This window comes from Haliotis rubra, unplaced genomic scaffold (genome assembly GCF_003918875.1).
Source record: "Haliotis rubra isolate DU_JTF1 unplaced genomic scaffold, ASM391887v1 Scf256, whole genome shotgun sequence".
NCBI classification, from domain to species: domain Eukaryota; kingdom Metazoa; phylum Mollusca; class Gastropoda; order Lepetellida; family Haliotidae; genus Haliotis; species Haliotis rubra.
In genome coordinates this window covers 1,139,020-1,142,450 of record NW_025766625.1, presented here as the reverse complement: position 1 = coordinate 1,142,450, position 3,431 = coordinate 1,139,020, and the positions used below count along the sequence as shown (strand labels likewise).

The window sequence follows — 3,431 nt, the reverse complement described above, 5'->3', positions numbered from 1 at the left end:
GTGGAGTCTTAATTTGGTGTTGTTCAATAAAACTCATGCTTTCCGATATGTTAAAAAATATATAAACTTATATTATTGTAGGGTGACACATGTACACAACAAGAAACAAATCTGGAGTTGCACCCTCCAGTACTGAGAATACACCACCAGATACCATGTGTCACGGCAACAATGTTCGAATGGTCAATTTATTTGTGACATTTACTTCCACACTTGCACTATCTGTGTGGGTTTCCTTTATACAACAACATATTTCAGCTATCTTATCTTTTACTGTCTACTTTGACAATCGAACTTGACATCTGACCACATATGCTTCTGTTGTGATTGTATCACGTGTGTACAATCACGGCTCATACCCCGTTTGAATCATTCTTCTGTTCAGATCAAATATGTGAAGAGATTCTGTCAAATGTTTGGAAGCTCATGGGTCTCCAGAAAAATCACTGAAGTGTTATTCATTTGCTGACAAGAAACTCGATACATTACACAAGCCATATATTTAACCACATCCATTTGGAGATCCACGTCATGTGTATACTTATGACTAGTGCTGATCGATGTTAGAACTGCATATAGAACACATAGTACTATGGAGATTCAGTGCACTCTCTACATACAGGACAGTGCACACAACCCTCTGTTGGAGACTACCTACAGCGTGGTCAGTTGTTTCCTGCATTTATCATTGTGTACATATGTCTACAAAAATCTACCTCGATGTCCACTAACTGCATTGTAAGATATGAATGTAAAACGATCGCAATTGCCATTGCAGGAATAACCCGAACACAAATGCATCTTGTGTCATACATCTCCACTGGGATATCATCATTGTATCTCGGTCATCCCGGGTAGTGTAGTCTGTCATACAAACCCTGACGCAGTTATATACACAATACAGTCTATGCTGTGCAATTAGAATTGACCTTCAGCAACCCGTGGTTGTCGTAAGAGCCGATTAACGGGATCGGGTGGTCAGGTTCGCTCACTTTGTTGACACATGTCATTGTATCCCAGTTGCGTAGATCGATGCTCATGCTCTTGATCACTTGGTTGTCTGGTCCAGACTCCTTATTTACAGGCCGCCGCTATATAGCTGGAATATTGCTGAGTTGTAAAACTAAACTCACTCACTAACTATATATATACTAGAACATTGCTGAGTGCGGCGTTGAACAACAAACAAACAAACAACTGCTATGTATGCATATTCGTATGGGTTCACGTAATATAATCCTGGATGTATTTTGACGACCAGAGAAAGGTTCCAATATCTGTTTTTGCTGTTTATCTCTGTTTTGTTTTCATTTTGTCATTCGTAAATTTTCTTTAGAAAATATGAAAAATAGGTTATGGAATTTGAGGTATTTGGAATGAAGATCTGTCGAACTTCTCATGAGAACTAATGCACTTATCCAGTCTACTACATCAAGGATAAGCCTTCCCGTGAACTATCACAACACACTTTCTCATATGCCCTTTGTATCACCTGTGTGTGTAGTTCATTGGTTGTACAGGGATCAGTCACTCATGAAGAAGGGAAACCAGAGCTAGTTATACTGATGACGTCGTGCTAAATATACAGCCTCGTGTCTGTTCGATCCTCCAGTGCGAGGAGGTTCGTCAGTCACAACAGTCACACATCTCAGGCAGACTCTACAGGCAACGACGAGTTATCTCCCTTAGGTAAGCATTCGTTTCGATTGCAAGACTACCTCAGTCGTTAAGCTAACGCTTAGTCTCTGAATATATATAATTTTGGAACAAACAAACAATTCCTTTTAAATTGAAAAGGAGCTCCAGTGAACTGGGAGCTGAGAAAATCTAATTTTGCTCCATTTAGGGGTAAGGCATTGCATAAAGGCCAGGGTGGAAGGGGAAGTAATATGAGACAGACTACCTCCGTTGTCTATGTATGTATTTCCCATCAGAGGATTGATGAACATGTGTCCATCGCACACCTACATAGAGTGAGTGAGTTTAGTTTTACGTCGCACTCAGCAATGTTCCAGCCATAAGGCTTGGGTCTGTAAATAATCAAGTCGGGACCAGACACTCCCTTCATAGAACATATCGTTCCCTTGACTACATTTATATGATGGTATGTGATGTGGTTTGTGCAGAGAGGTTATGTTAATGCATGTGTGTTTGCTGACGAAAGGTACACCCAGGGGAATGTCGGCTGATCCAGTCAAACATGGATACCGTACAAGAACCCATCATGCCTCTCACCAGAAGTATGGGAAGTGTCGGTCATGTGGGCAGAAGGACATTTGTCTGGTGTTTCTTCCCTGTGGACACGTGGTGTGTTGTGATGTCTGCGGGGCATCCGTGAGCAGTTGTGTGGTGTGTGACCGACCCATTAGAGGGAGTATCAGGACCTACTGAGGTCACTGACCCCCTAACACGGTGCCTGCATGGAACTGGGATAAAACTACAACCATCTATACCTGTGTAGATCGTGTCACTTACTGATCACACGAAAACACGTACCTTATGACTTGCGAAGCTGTTAAAAAAATTATGTCCTGAACATCTGGATGCTGTTTTTTTTTTTATTGTGAAATTATCGTTTGGCTTACTAGTTCCTGGCCGAAAGCCAACCCCCAACCTATGAAGCGCATGAAGGATATATGTTTCTTAAAATCCACACATTCAAAATAGCACAAAACGATCAAACGTTTCGTGCAAATTTGATTCATTCTGGTTTAAGCTTTATCGCGTTCTGTACTTCTTCCATTTGAAAAACCCTCTTCTTCCTCCGCAAATAAATATATTGTGTTTGTAAGTGGAGTCTTAATTTGGTGTTGTTCAATAATACTCATGCTTTCCGATATGTTAAAAAATATATAAACTTATATTATTGTTGGGTGACACATGTACACAACAAGAAACAAATCTGGAGTTGCACCCTCCAGTACTGAGAATACACCACCAGATACCATGTGTCACGGCAACAATGTTCGAATGGTCAATTTATTTGTGACATTTACTTCCACACTTGCACTATCTGTGTGGGTTTCCTTTATACAACAACATATTTCAGCTATCTTATCTTTTACTGTCTACTTTGACAATCGAACTTGACATCTGACCACATATGCTTCTGTTGTGATTGTATCACGTGTGTACAATCACGGCTCATACCCCGTTTGAATCATTCTTCTGTTCAGATCAAATATGTGAAGAGATTCTGTCAAATGTGTGGAAGCTCATGGATATCCAGAAAAATCACTGAAGTGTTATTTATTTGCTGACAAGAAACTCGACACATTACACAAGCCATATATTTAACCACATCCATTTGGAGATCCACGTCATGTGTATACTTATGACTAGTGCTGATCGATGTTAGAACTGCATATAGAACACATAGTACTATGGAGATTCAGTAAACTCTCCACATACAGGACAGTGCACACAACCCT

At 40.4% G+C, this 3,431-nt stretch overlaps 1 long non-coding RNA gene across 1 annotated transcript; it reads left to right on the top strand.

Annotated features, from left to right (window-relative positions):
• The first annotated feature begins 1,398 nt into the window (after window positions 1-1,398).
• On the top strand, window positions 1,399-2,791 carry LOC124279756. Its single transcript, XR_006899474.1, has 2 exons — window positions 1,399-1,689; window positions 2,165-2,791. It is a non-coding gene; the product is annotated as an uncharacterized LOC124279756 (long non-coding RNA).
• Window positions 2,792-3,431: the final 640 nt, after the last annotated feature.